The following is a 15,004-nucleotide window of genomic DNA, read 5'->3' as shown; positions in this document are numbered from 1 at the left end:
ATAAGATTACTGAGCATTTTGCACTAAAATTAGCTGTAGATGAAGATATTAACTTCACATATAGAAATACTATGGATATAGTTTATCTTAGTTTTAGCAAGGCTATTGACCATATCTCTCATGTGTCCCTTTTAGCTGTACACTTATTAATAAAAGGGTGATGTGTGAGGAGCTATATCAAGATAGAGGGACATTTCTAGTCAACTTCACACAGCTCTGTCATTGTCTGATTCTTTAATTTTAGTAGCAGCTTGGATAAAGGCAGATGAGAATTGCTTATCTAATTTGCAGGTGATGAAAAGCAGGAAAAGATAATATGATATGTCAGAATCAAGATTCAAAATGATAGACTGAAAAGATGGACTGAACTAAGGAAAATGAAATTTAGTAAAAGTAAATGTAAGGTATAGAATTTGGGTTTAATGTAAATTTGAAATGACAGATATGGCTTATTTTAAAGGGCAAAATTGAGGACATTTCTGAAAGAAGTGTGGTTCAAGATCCACAGCCTGCCAGACATGCCACTAAAATGATACTTCAGTTATTCCTAAAAATGTTGTTCCTAAAAAAGTTGTTCCTCAGGTAAAGAATAGGAGTACAAACAGATCTGGAGCCCTTAATACAGTGATTCTCAGTAGAGGTGTTTTGGAAATTTGTGGGTATATTTTTCTGTTGCCCCAGTGCTGTCAGTATGAGGGGCATTATTAGCCAGCAATGCTAGACATTCCGCAATGCACAGGCCAGGTTGAAACTTCAAAGAATCGTGCTCCATCATTTACAACTTTCAAATGTCCTGCAGGATATTATTATAGGTAAAATTGTTTACAAACATTTCAACTTAAAACCTAATTTCATGTAACATAAAATCTTAAAAAGTATTTTTTTGCAAGGTATTCATTTTTCAGGTATATAGCTACTATGTGTAAAAAGGAAAAATTGCACTTTGCTTTTGGTTCAAAACTTTGCCAGGAGCTATTTACAATTTCAGAAAATTACCTTACTGGCAGCCATACTATTCACTCCTATATCAGCTGGCATTTGAGGTGGGTGCCTTAGTGGAGATTTTATGCATAGGTGCAATCTTCTCTTTGTCTTTGTTATGTCTGCCGTTGGAGTATTGTGCAAGCATTTGTAAACTGAAGTAACATTTTATTACATGTTACTTTTAAAAAATGTCTCATTTATATTATACTTAGGATATTATATTGATGTGTTTTTGCTGCCTTTGAAATTCTTCATTTCATTAAGGTTTTCACAAAATACAAGGCTCAAACAAAATTGTTTGCATCCACCACCAAATAGAATCAAATGAATGGTTAGCACACACATGTAATTTTTTTCATTGTAAAAAATATAAATAACAACAATGTTCAAGGTTTCATGGTTTTCTTCTGGGTGTGTTTCTTTTTAAGGCTTTACTTTGCAGACCCTTTATTAATGAACACTTACCTGTCATCAGGATACCCTGCCCACAAGTAAGGAAGGCCACTGTGGACACATTGCTGAGGGGGTAAACCCACTGATCTACGTTGCCTCAGTCTGTTAAAAAAAACTAAATAATCATATACTGTCCAATCAGTTCTCAGTTTCATTACTTTTCTTTCTACTACACAGCAGTAATAAAAAGGGGTAAGTTCCCAGCAGCATGTAAGCTCTCCAGAAGATCAATCATGACTGGTAAGAAGGAAAAAAATGGCTTTTTGTCTGGATGGAGTTGCTTCCTTCTATCCAGAAAAATCCCAAAAACCCATATAGTTTACATGTTGTTGTATACTGAAGCACTCTTCAGATTTAATAATGTTGAGAGGAAAGGCGATCGATCTTTTGGTTGGGTTAAAGTGGAGAAGCTATGGTTGGGAAAATACTACTGAAAGTGCTTTCCCCACAGGAGCCACTTCACCCACCAGATGTGGGGGCAGAGCCAGGGCCCTGCCTTGGGAATTAAACCCATGGGAAGATTCCAGCAGGCACCCAAGTTGCCCTGGCCCAGTCTGATTTTGTCATCCAGCTTTTGCTGCTCAGCCAGGAGTGCTGACATCATTTTCACAAAATGCTGGTAAATCTGAAGTTACTCTTCTGAGAGGTATTGGCTAGGATGGCCAACAGCACACCTTCCCCTCGGTCCGAGTTCTCCTTGAACTCGAGCTGCCCAGACAGGACCTTTCCTCTCATTGAGAAAGCTCCTTTCTTCATTACTGGCGTCTTCACCAACTCAGCTGAGGCCACTCTCAACGTGAGCCAGGAGCCCGGAGTGGGAGGGCAGCAGGTTCTCCCCCTCGTCCAAGTCCCCAGTGAATGTCTTGTACTTGTCAAAGTCACTGGGCTTGCAGAGCTCTGCATCTCTTCTCCCTGGGGGGTGCCTGAACTTGATGTCCCTCAGCAGACTCCCCTAGCTTCCTGGGGAGCAGGGAGGGGGGTCGCAAGCTTGTGGGTGCAGCTTCCAATGAGCTCTGCCTTCTTTTCTTTGACTTCTGCCTGTTCCTTTTCCTCAGTCACCTGTTTCAGCATATCTTTGATTTTGTTCAGAAGTTCAGCCTTGGGGGTAGACACAGTACAAGGCATGCCCACCGCTTCCTTGCTTTCACATCCTGGGCAGTTGACAGTTCTCTGCGTGGCCTCCTCTTTTTGCTGTTTTCCTTACACAAGTTAACATCTGGGGAAAACAGACCTTCCTTCAAACCCACAGCTGCTTTCATTCTGCAGTCTGGATCCAAAATGCCTGCCTGATGGGTCTGGGTTGGGTAATTGTTGTGGCCGGCGCTTCTATTCTGAGGCCTCTGCAGCCTCCTGAGGACCACGCCCCTGAGTCCCACTGACTAGGTCAGAGGAGGCTTTGGGTCTGGATGGGAACTGGCTGCCTGCCTGGGCTTGGCTCCTTGCCAAGGGCCCGCAAGTTGGGGCAAGCAGAGCACCTGGGGTGGAGGGCAGGTTGGTGTCATTGGCCTCTGAGCCCTTGATTGACGTTTGGGATCTGGAAGCCAGTATCTGATTTCCAGCAATAGGGGCCTCATCAGGCGTGGGCCTGACCCTGGGTAATTTGCTGGAGCTGGTGTGGGGCTCCTTTTACCCCTCGCTGCCCAGCTGCACCTCATACGCAGCCCGGCGAGGAGCCACAGGAAGGCTGCCCAGGCTTGCGGGTCTTGCCCTGAAGGCTCGGCCAGGCGCCCTGCGGGAACCTTCAGCTCCCTCACAGGCCGAGTGTGCGGCCGGCCTTGCGGGCGCGCTGGGAGAGGCGGCGGCGCGGGCCGCCTTGCCGTGGGCGACGCGCAGCCCCTTTGCTCTGCGGCCCAGGGCGCCTCCAGGCCTCCCCCGAGACCCCCACCTCGTCCTTCCCGTCGGGCCGAGTAGGCGCGCTCTTCGCTCGCGGGTCGGGCGGCGGGGAGGCCGTAGCCAGGCGTCTCCGAGCCGCTCTCCCAGCTCGAAAGGCGGCGGCCCCCGGATGCGACGCCGCGGGCCCTGGACGCTGGGAGGACAGCGCGGCTCCGGGGCGCCCAGGCCCGTCGTCGCGCCGCACGGCCGCCTTGCTGAAGAGCTGACGGTGCCCCCGAGCCGAGCGGGCGAGAGTCCCGCCTGGGCCACCGCCGCCGAGCTGCTGACCACGTGGTGCCAGGAAGCCTCTTCCATTTATGCTCTCTGCCCGAGAACTGCCGCACACCTAGGAAGGGGTTCCATAGGAATTCGGAAAGCGGATGCTGGCTTTTGTCACCTCCAAGTCTTTCCCAAACGTTTTGAAGCTGGGCCCGCCCTGTCGGGCCGTAATTGCAGCGGTAACTGGAGCTGCGCGCTCGGGATCCCTCGCACCTTTGCCCTCGCTGCTGGATCTTGGGGACCTTTCCCAGCACCGAGCAGTGGGGCTTCCTGTGCTGAAAGCCCGGAGGAGACCCAGTGCCGCGGAGCTGAGTCCCCTCTGCCCCAGCCTGGATGATGCCGGTGGGGTGGAGAGAAGGGCTCTTCCCACCTTGGGTCTGAACTGTAATGAGGACAAGGCACCTGTGCTCCCCTTGGGCCTCCATAGGAAACCGGCCTGTCCAGTTGTCTCCTGTGATCAGGAGCAGCTTCCCTTCCAGAGACCTCTGCCTTGGTGTTGACTGCACTGGTAAGCCATGCCTCTGGGTAGTCCTCTGGGCTCCCCCTCTTAGCTCCAGGCTGCTTTGCTTCACACTCTCAGGGATGTTCCGGAGCCTGGGCAAGGCTGGCTTGGTCCTGCCAGAACTGCTTGCCAGGCTCTGGTCTGGGCTTCCCTCTCCAGCCTCTGCTGGAGGTTGGCACTGTGGTCTTTGTGGAAATCACCTTTCCAAGCTTTGCAGGACCTGGAAGATTTTTGTCTTCACCCACTTGCCAGGTCTGAGTCAGGGGTTTGAGGTCTTTAGGATGTGGTTTGTTACTGTGGGTAAGCTTCCTATCCTTGGGATGTGAGCTGTTGCTTGGAGAGGTGTGAGATGTCTCTTCAGGGAGGTATCCTCCTCGTTTTCAGGTAATAAAGGGAAATGGACTTTGTAGGGGATGTATTTGGCTGAAGTTTCAGGTTTTCTCTGTACTGGGGACACGGAGTGACATTGCAGGGGTTGGAAGATGGCAAACCAAGGCCTGCTAGACCTATTTGGGTTCCCATTCTCATCACGTGGCCATCTTGTCATAAGCTCTCCTTGGCCAGTGTAGGGTGGAGCATGCCCCTATGACTCACAGAAGTCTGGGACACTTGGGCGAAGCGTGGCTGCAGGTAAGGTACCAGGTAGATGCCAGTGGGCAGCAGAGGTTGGCCAGATGGGGCCTTCTGGTTGAAATTATGGTTGGTCTCCACTGGGGCTGAACTCTGGACTCTTCTCAGGCACGGTATGCTGCTATTCTTCTATGAAGGGAGATTAAAGGGAGCCTGAGGCTGGCAGAACTTTTTCTGATCAAGGCTAGACAGAGAGCTGGGCTGCTGTCAGTGCTGAAAGGCTGCATATCTACCACTCTGAGCTGGTGGCAGGGGAGCACCACTTCAGGAGGCAGTTTCCAAGGAATTGGGGCCCTGCTGGCGCCAGGATGGGGGTGGCACTCCCTTGCCTCAAGGAACACTGTATCCTTTATCATAACACCGACCATCTGCTGATGCTCAGGCCTCCCTCCCATGGAGAAGCAGGGCAGAAGAGTTCACCTCATGCTCTGCTGAGACTCCCCTCCCAGGATCGATCATAGGCTGTCTTGACACAGCGAATGTCCCCTTGCCTCATCCCTTCTAAGTGGCCACCTCCAGCAGAAGTGGTGTCTGCGGAGCCTGGGTGCTCCTGCCCAGAGATGCCAGGGGATCTCAGGAATCTGCGAGGATGCTACAGCCGGGGGAGAAGTTGCAGTAAACTGAGTTGCTCTTGTTCTAAAGGCAGTCGATGCTGCTAGAATGGTGGCTTTGGGGCCCAGGTTTGCCAGTTGTGTCTGGAGACTTGTTTCGCATCATGTTCGCATTAGGTTGGTTCTCCCACGTTTTGTTGAATGCCAAGACAGTGGTTGGCTTGTAGGTTCTCTGGGCCTGTGCTTCATCTGAAGCTTAACACCTCCTGAACATTCTTCTTTCCTGGGCTGGGGTCGGAGGGGAGGTGCTCTGGGCTGAATGAGTCAGAATTGCCAGTATGCGCCAGGTCCAGGCTGTACAAGCATATCATCACCGCTGGCAGGGCCATGCCACCAGTGGGCTGCGTGTGGCTTCAGGCCAAGGCCAAATTCAAATCCTGCCGCTGCTCCAAGGAGGTGGACCAGGGTATCACTGGTGGGGTGCAGTCTTGCTCAACAATGGGAGGCTTGGCTATGGCAGGGCCAGGTGTGTGGCTTGAGGCTGAATTTTTTTTTTAATTAATATTTTGAAATTATTTCTGTGGGTAGATTATCTGTTAATGTTTTCCAAGGATAGGAAAGAGCATTACAAAGTATTTATTATAGAAAGAGGTATTGAATCACATATGTTGAAAACCACTGCTTAAATGTCTGCACTTCACCCATAAAAAGATTTAGTGGCCTCCAGAATTTAGAGTTATAGTGAGCCTGGTGATTTGTGTATGATAATAAGAAATCCATTTCAGGAAAATGTCAGATATCTGAGAATGAAGAGAATGTGAGAGGACCTTTATTGAATATGTGTTATACACCAAGTATTACACTTATTTACTGTCCCTAATTTATATCATTTTTAAAATGTTCACAGTAAACCCTTTAGGCAGATACTATTTCCCCATTTAAAACTGGGGAAAGTCAGAGCATTTAAGTAACTTGTCCAAAAGTAAAAGCCATTGTGTTGTGAATACAGGATTCAGACTCAGCTCTCTTTGGCTTCAAAGCCTAAGCCCTTAACCACTCAGCAAAGAGAAGATTCGCAGGAGGGTAACAGATGTCCCCCGTTACAGAAAGGGCCATGTTCAAAAGGCGTAAGTTTCACTCGGGCCATTCCAGAGGCTATAAAGCTCAAGATAGTGAAGTTAAGTAGAGGTAGATTTAGCTCAGTTTAAAGAACTTTATCACAATTGGTCATTCCCCAAAGAATAGACTGTCCAGGAGGTACTGACCAGAAAGGTCAACAGGTCCAGTAGTAATTATCCTGCGTCAGAATTATTGAAGAACTATTGAAGAATTTTCTGTATTTGGGTAAGATATTTGATCCAGATGTTAACTCATTTTTAACTCTTAAGATTCAAATGACTCTTCTGAATTAGTCAGCTCCACCTTCCGCCTGGAAGTCCCTTGTACAGCACTCTAACATATGATCGTAGAGCTGCTAGGAGCCTACTTTGCCTATATATTCTTGTCTATAATTAATTCATAAAACTTTCCAATATTTCATATATCCTAGAATACCACCTCCAATTATATTTGGAGCAAGGTGGCTGGGAAATGAGTTTTGCCGTAGAGTTCATGCCGTCATAAGACAGCACAAATGATCAGAAGAATTTTTCTTACATTGACCTTTTATTTTAGCTGTTGGATATTGAAGTGTTTGAAGGTGGTGGTTATGTTTTCAGCCAGTCTTTGATAATGAGCCTTTGCTCATTTGACCTAGCTCCCTATTTGTTGGCCAGCTCTCTCTGAAAGATATTTCAGTTTTTAAAAAATTCCTTTTATGGCATGGACACCAGAAAAAACCCCACAGTTGTATATACCATCTTCACACAAAGTTCAAGGAGCTTATCAGTTCTGGTTACCATCTTGGCCCGCTTTTCAGGAAATCTAGTGGACTTTAAAGGGGTTAAAACTGTGAAGCAGAAAAAAAAATCAATTATACCAAATCAAGTATACACTGCATTACTGACTGGCATAATTATGTCTTCTGATGATCACTCTCTTGATGGATTATTATCCAGTACAGATGCAAAAGTCTTGGGCAGATAGAGATGTTTTTTTCCCAAGTGGATCAGAAAGTGAATTTAGAAGGCTAGAGTGTCCAAGTCCAGGAGGGTCTCCTGGAGTTGGGCTTGGTAGCTACAGTGGTAAAAGCAAATAAAAGAAAGACATTTTTGACAAAAGATTCAGTGGTGGATTGTCACTGAGTTGCCTGAGTGCTTGTCTGCAGATTTGATCTCAGTGTTCTCAGACTTTATGTTTCACTGCCTTGAACCTTGCTGACATTTGCTTATTTTACGAAGCTTCTCGTCTGCTTCTACTTAATAAAGGGAAAAGGAACATAAACTTCCTTTGAGTCAAACATAGAGATAAGCCATATAAGGGACATTTGTGGGAGGTTAAGTAATACAGAGCACTCATTTGGAAAAAGAATGTTCTAATTGTAGGGCAAATATTTAGGTTAAAAGTCACCAGTGCCTTGAGCTCCTAACTTATTACTGCCACTTTACAAATCAGTGGAACATGTCGTAATGTTCAGGGATATTGGCTGTTCTCTGACAGCAATAGGAAGTAATTATGTTTATGAAACAGCAACAATTTTTTAGAATTTAAAAAAATTATTTCAATACAAATATATTATAGTCTTAGAAGAGCAGATAATTTTAGAGCCTGTGTATCTTTCATCATATTCTTATCATTCAATGGCCAGAACACAGTGGTTTGCCCAGGCTACACACCTCTTAGGTCAATACAGGTATCTCTTGACAGCCTGCCTGATGCTCTTTCCACGATTCCATATAATTATGAGATGTTGGAGCATAGGATTCACATATGTAAGTCTTCCTCTGTTAAGTGCCTTAAACTTGAGAAGACTATGCTATGTATGTGCTGAGTTGAATGGGTACCATACATTTTCCTCTGATCTGAACTTACGTTCCCAATGGACCCCCCTTAAAGTTGGTTTGTTCTTTGTCTTTTTATTCCCATGAATAAACTTACTTCTGTTTTTATGGAAACCTGTTAAAATGCCAAATGAGAGAAAAATGAGGGCCTCGGAGGGATTCTTCTTTTGTTATCATAATGTGGATTTATTAGTAATTTAGCTAATTGAACACAGTAAATGCTGCAAGATATGTAAGCCTCATTGCGGGGTGATGGGTATTATTTTTGACAGGCTGATGAGGTCAAGGTTCAGACAGTGCACAAAATAAGACAACTTGTGAATTACAATAGACCACACTGCCTCAGAAAATCAGGTATTGAATCATGCTAGGTGTATATGTGTGACCTGAAGGGGATCCGAGGCTCTGAACAGTACATAAAAATTAGTGTCCCAAAAGCTTTCCTAGGGAACAAAGTTGTGGGTTTGAAGCCTTGAAATGAGACAACAGCTGACTTAAGCAAAGAAAAATTTACTTAATCTGCAGTGTTGCTCAGAGAAGGCTTTTTCAAAGCCAAATCTATCAAACAAACAAAGAAACCAACATAAAACAGGTAAATAGCACAGATCCACTTTGCTTACATCTATAAATATCAGGGCCAACTATCTGAGCCTTAACCTCCAGCCTATTTGCACATGATGTCATTATGCAGACCTAGCTTGGCATGAAGACATAATTAGTATTCAGTCTGACAGAAAACCATTTCATTTAATTCTGCTGGCTGAGATCCAACCAGCAGTATATATATGACAGCATACGAAACAAGCACTTTGGGTAAAAGCAGGCTTGGCATTAGTAGCTGAAGAGTGACCTGGAATGGGAGCAGGGACACAGCAAGGTTGGAAGGAGCAAAGGAACAGAGGAAGTTGTCACAGTTCAGAAACCCACTGAGTGTGTGTTTTAGATGCAAAGAATGAAGTTTATTTAATAAAGATTCTTATGTCCTGTTAGTCACGCTGTTTGACAAATTTATGAACATAGTTATGATTAACTTTTAACCTGAAAAAATTACAGAAATCCTCCCAGGAATTTACCTGTAATGAGAATCTGATCCCACATATTAAGTACCTTTTGCAATCTGAACTGAAAACTGCATGCTGTTTCTTTAACATGCTAATTCTCTATGATCCTGAGTGTTTGATTGATCTGGGAACCTGCTTAATTGACTCAGAGATTGCAGTTAAACAATGATGACGTTTAATGCTCCAGATTCTTTGTCTACTCTTCCCTTTCCTGTCCTGTATCCTGGGAGCATGACCCCTACGGACTCTGTAGGCACTGTTCCTTGTGCTCTGACGTCTGGCTGGATGTCAGCGGGAGCACCAAGAGAGCTGGAGATTGGGTGGAAGTTCCTGTGGGTTCCCAGGAATGAACCTGGTTCTCTTAGGTGATGCTCTCCACAGAGGACTCAATCTGTGTTCGGTTATTACTCCTGCCCCTTGTCTTCTTCAAGCCTAAGTGTGGCGCTCTGATCTCAGTAACCCTGGAGTACTGCAGTGCTGCTTTTTTCCCCCCATAAACCTTGCCCGTATCTTTGAAAATTTTATTAAACTCACCTCAAATTGTTTAATTTCAGTGTGTCATCTGTTTTGTGATGACTATTATTGCTGGTGTCAAGTTTCTGACATTACTGGACAAAAGTCAGAATCATCCAGAGAAAAAGAAAGAGATGTAACCAGAAAAGCAAGGAGACTTTTGTTTCACAGGAATGGAAAGTAAAAGTAGTAGAATTAATTGTGAGATTTTGAATGGAAAGGAATTATGAAATGTCTGAAATCAGTTGATAATTCGTTGTCCTGAAATTTGTAGTCAGGGATGTTTCTATAAGTTAATCATTGGAGAGTATGTTCTTTGATGATTGGTTCAGAAGTGAGAACAAAATGAGGCTTATTTACACTTTTTTATTTATAATTATGCAGTTGATGGTCATGAGTGAAAATAACAGTTTTTACTTGGTCAATGTGAGAATCAAGCTTTCTGCAATCAAGCTTACTCACATCCTTTCCAAGCGCCATATCCCAGCATTATCAGCTATGCCAGCACCTACATGCAAGGCGACTGGTGATGGGCTTCCCATCTTTAAATGGCAATTGCATCCTGGCTCACTGTTCCGATCTTTTACCTACTCTTACATTAATATAACTTTATTTCCTTGTTTATAAGTCTGAATCTTTAACTCAGAATATACAGTGTCTTATCTTTTTTCCTTCTTTAATTACTTCTTTCATTCTCTGTCTTTCTCTCTTCTATAAATATTTTTGAAATGAAGCAAAGGGGAAGAAGTGAACAGGGAAGAGCAGAGAGATGTGAACAGAAGAAAGACGGTTCATTGTTAGGACATGAGACAAGTGAAGCGGCTGCTCAGAGACATAATAAAACCCTCTACTCTTGCCGATCCCTGCTGAGAATGCCTGCTTTTTACAGGGTTCAGCTTAAATAAATAGTAGAATGAGCCTTACTGTGACAACAAACACAACCAAAATGTATTGCAAATTCAGATAAAATTTTGGAATTTTAACTCATTAACCTTAGCCACAACACTGCAGAGGATATGCATACTTACAATGACCCAAACCTAGCAGAGTTCACAATGTATTATTTCTGTGGGTCCACAAGTATTTTTTGAGCTCCTACTATGTGTAAGGCACTGTCATGTTTACTGGGTACATGGCTGTAATTAAAGTGAACCTAAATCCCTGTAGTCATGGACGGTGCATGCTAGTTGGGGGTAGACAGTAAAGCATGAGTTAAACATACAGTATACTAAACAGGGATTGTTGGAGGAGGTCATAGAGGGGATGTGATCCCTGGCTGACCCCTAAGCTGGATCCCAGCATTTGGAGGCTCCTCACCTCTCCCCTACCCTTGGAGTGTATGTTCCGCTTACTACTTGTACAGGGGAGCCATTTTCAAGGATGTAGCCTTGAAATAGCAATGTATTCTTGAGACCATGTATACTGAATATGTGACGGGACCTCATTAAGGACTCTTTATAAACCTTTAAGAGTCTGGCTGGAGGGTGTGGAGATCTCCTTGTCTTCTGGCCACCCCAAAACCAGCCTTGTATGTAAGTTCTCTTTCTTATCACACCTGCCATCTACAAGTTTGGGGTGGTCTGCCTCTTTCTCTCCTCCATGTGTGGGGGATGTTTGCGAACCAGCAAGGATAAGTGTTCTGGAGAAAATGAAGCAGGGAAAGAATGTAGGGAGTGCCAGGGAGGAGAAGCATTGCAGTTTCAAGGGACAGTAAACAAAGGTCTCATTGAGAAGGTGGCATTTGAACAAAGACCAGAAGTAGGTGGAGACACCCATCCATACATGGTTATTAGGGAAGGCAGAGCACTGGGAACTAGCTGGTGCAAAACCCTGGGGACGGAAGCATGTTTGGTGTATTCGGGGAAAAAGGCAGGAATATTAATATTCCTCCTCCTCCTCCCCCTCTTCCTCCTCCCCCTCCTCCCCCTCTTGCTTAAGCTTCCCGCTTAAAAACATAAAAATGATTCTTGACTTGTGAGTTTTAGTCTCCTGTCTGGATGTGTCCTGGGGATAGGTTACTTTTTGGGGTGAAATCAGGGATGTTTTACAGGGTCAGTCGCACCGCTCTCTGAGAACGGACAGTAGAGGACTAAGGCCGAGGGAGGGAGAGAGTCAGCAAGCTGGCCAGTCACCCAGCCACAGGGATGACGGCGGCATGGGCCTGGGTGGCGCCGGGATGCCACAGGGATGACGGCGGCATGGGCCTGGGTGGCGCCGGGATGCCACAGAGGATGACGGCGGCATGGGCCTGGGTGGCGCCGGGATGCCACAGAGGATGACGGCGGCATGGGCCTGGGTGGCGCCGGGATGCCACAGGGATGACGGCGGCATGGGCCTGGGTGGCGCCGGGATGCGGGCGTGTTGCCCAGAAGGCTTCTGAAAGAGCTGAAGACGGGATACGGTGATGGATTCGATGTGGGGTGGAAGGTATGCAGAGAAGTCATGGAAGGCAAAAACCTAATTTTGTTTTTTTCCTGAGCAGTTAGAAGAGGTAGTTACTGTTCACAGAAGTGAGGCATCATGATGATGAGTCAAGTGGGAAAAGGACTGAGAAGTGACCATCGAATTTAGCAAGAAGAGATCATCGCTGACTTTGAAAGTTGTAGTGGACAAAACTCCTGATTTAATCAGGCTTTGGGGATACAAGGAAGGTAAGGAACTGGAGACAGTAAATAAAGTCAACTCTTGATGAATTTCTTTTAAAAGTATCATAGAAACAGGATGGTAAAGAAAAGTGGAATTGGGGTTGAGAAAGAGGGTTTTTTAAGTTATTTTTTAAAGTAGGTATTATGGTAAGTTTGTGTGCTTCCTGAAGTATTGTTCTGAGAGAAAGAAAAGTTGGTAATGCAGGAGGAAAGGAGAATTGCTGGAATATCTTTGAGTGGTGACAGAAGATGGATCTGATGAGCGGGTGGATTGGGAGGCCTTATTTAGGGTGCAGACACTTCAGTCATCATAACAGGGAGGAAAGCAACAGACAGATCTTGGTGGGTGAAGAGATGTGCTGTGGGAAATTAGGGAAATCTTCCTTGATTTCTCTGTCTTCTTGATGAAAGGGAAGTGAGGTCATCAGTGAGCGTAAGTATTGGGGAGGAGTGGTTAGGAGTTTTAGAGGAGGATGACTTACGAAATATTTGTCTGTGAGAAAATGTGTAAGGGGTTGTGGTGAAGCGTCCATGTGAGGACAGTGGCTGTCAGTTGAAGGTGAGACGAGCCAGCATGCTGTATTTTTCTCCAGCCACATTTCACCTGCAGAATAGCAAAAGGACTGGATTTAACTGAGGAAGTTGAGGTAAAAGAAGGACAAATGATCTGAGGTGAATGCAAAGGGTAGTTATGCTTGAACCATGATATTTAGTATTTACAGACGGAAGTAAAAGATGGAAGGAAATGTAGGGCAGTGACAGGGAGGCAAGATTAACAGGATGTAGGTGCTGATGGGATCGAAGGATTGTGAAAGTGGTGGCAATGCATAGAAAGCGCTCTGGAGGTGGAGGTCGTGAATGGAGAGTGAGACACTTAAAAATGAGATTTGAGGGGCATGAAGTTTTTAGTAATGACAAAGTCTGGAACATGACTATGAAGGTATGGCTGTGGTGGGGTGGGGAGCAAATTCATTTTAGAGGATTGAAAACCGAGAGTCTGAGTTTTGGAATAATCATCTACTTGAAAATTTAAGCCACTAAAAATTACCCCCTGTATGGTTGACACAGAAGCTGACAGTCAGCTGAGAGCTAAAATCTTCAAGGAATAAGCATGAGTGACACTTTGGCGATGGTAAATGGCTGTAACAAGGAAAGTTGGTGGCAGTATAGTTTAATTACAGGAGATTCAAAGTTTTTTGTTTTTTTGTTTTTAGGGAAGAAAGAAAGAGGATGTTCTAGAAGCAGCAAGAAGTACACAGTCCCAGTGACAGGCAGGGAGTGAAAGACAAAACAGACAGTAATTGGTAGGGCTGTCAGGAAAGTCAGTTTTCAGTAGAGAAGGGAGTTGTAAGAGAAATATAGAGAAAAGATGAGGAATATGGGGAGTTTTGTTGATGGCTGACTGAATTTCAGAGGAAAGAGTTGGTAGGTTTTGGGAGTTGGGCATAAATAAGAGATGAGGCGGAAAGAGTTTCTGGAGAATAAAGGGTAACATGGGAGTTATATGGTGACTGAAGAAAATGGGTATAAGAAGCACAAAGATCTCGGTGGTGTCAGGCTGAAGGCAGTCACTAGGTTCCTGGGAAGGGAGGGCTGGGCATCTTGTCAGGAACCTGCAGAGTCGGGGGCCCCATTTTGCTCCTGCCAGAGGGGTGAGGGGGATGGGGAAGGAGGGGGAGTGTGTGTGGGTATATTAAATGACAACCTAATGAGTAAAAATGGTCATGGTGCTGTAATAAAAACAGTTCATCACCACCTCATCTCTAACTGTGAGATACCAAATCCTGATTCTGTGCCAGATATTGTTATTGGAACTGACACAGACTTTATATTGTTAACTTCTCACAAAAGCCCTAGGAAGTAGAGAGTGTGAAATCCATTTTAAAGTTTTCAAACAAGACATCTGAGACCCAAAAAGGTGAAGTAAATAACCTGTCTGCGATCTTACGGTGAGTGGTAAAGTGGAATCTAAACCTGAGCCAAGTAGCTTCTAAACCACTCTTTGTCCAGTAATATCAACTGCTCCTCCATTACTGCACCTAGCCACTGTCTGTCTTTGTCATGATCTCACTTGAATTTTTCTCTTCTGTGACTCCAGACAGAGTTCTGTACATGGGAGAAATATAAGCTTTTCTATTGATGGTTTTCTGAGATGATGTTGTTCAGAGAAAACTTAATTTTAATTGGAAACCTATCTGTTTTATTAGTGATGTCAAACACAATGATTTCCCTTTGGCTTGGTACATTCTGACAAAAAAAAAGTTGCAATTGTAGACTAATTGTTTATTGCCAATAACCCAGACAAATAGAGATTGCTATCATGTTTGGTTAAAATAGAATGAAGGCACCCTGCTTTTATTTATATGCCCTGCCCGGTATAACCTTCACTGAAATGCCCTCTTCAGTGATTCACTATTGGACGTATTCTGGTGATTAAAGCTGGGCTAATTTAGTATGTTAGTTTGAATTTGATTTTCCAAGGAACTGGTACTCTAGATAGTACAGTGTCTGACACCATGTAAAGGCATTTCTCACCACAGCTTAATAAATAACAAACCTCTACTGTCTTGGACAA

At 44.7% G+C, this 15,004-nt stretch overlaps 1 pseudogene; it reads right to left on the bottom strand.

The window, feature by feature from the left end:
* Nucleotides 1–1,833: 1,833 nt before the first annotated feature.
* LOC108403287 (protein Shroom3-like) lies at nt 1,834–12,228 on the bottom strand (annotated as a pseudogene).
* Between the last annotated feature and the right edge of the window lie 2,776 nt (nt 12,229–15,004).

The sequence above is a fragment of the Manis javanica genome, chromosome 6, assembly GCF_040802235.1.
Source record: "Manis javanica isolate MJ-LG chromosome 6, MJ_LKY, whole genome shotgun sequence".
Lineage (NCBI taxonomy): Eukaryota > Metazoa > Chordata > Mammalia > Pholidota > Manidae > Manis > Manis javanica.
The sequence above is the reverse complement of the archived record's forward strand: the minus strand, read 5'-3'. Positions and strand labels throughout refer to the sequence as shown.